This window comes from Lupinus angustifolius, chromosome LG18 (genome assembly GCF_001865875.1).
Source record: "Lupinus angustifolius cultivar Tanjil chromosome LG18, LupAngTanjil_v1.0, whole genome shotgun sequence".
NCBI classification, from domain to species: domain Eukaryota; kingdom Viridiplantae; phylum Streptophyta; class Magnoliopsida; order Fabales; family Fabaceae; genus Lupinus; species Lupinus angustifolius.
The window spans coordinates 7864457-7864837 of record NC_032026.1 but is presented as its reverse complement, the minus strand read 5'-3'; positions in this window follow the sequence as shown (position 1 = coordinate 7864837).

The following is a 381-nucleotide window of genomic DNA, read 5'->3' as shown; positions in this document are numbered from 1 at the left end:
CTGTTTAGGTGCTTGCTTAAGACCATACAACGACTTATCTAACTTGCAGACCTTATTTTCTTGCCCATGTATTACAAAACCTTCATGTTGTTCCATATAGATTTCTTCTTCCAAATCACCATTTAAAAAGGCAGTCTTAACATCCATTTGATGTACTAATAAATTATGTATCGCATCGGTCGATATTAGTACTCTAATGAATGTTATTTTAGTAACAAGTGAAAATGTGTCGAAGAAATCTATATTTTCTCTTTGTCTGAAACCCTTAGCTACAAGGCGAGCCTTGTATTTATCCACTATGCCATCAGGTTTCAGTTTCTTTTTCAATATCCACTTACAACCAATAGGTTTGCAGCCAGGAGGCAAGTCAGCTAAATGCCA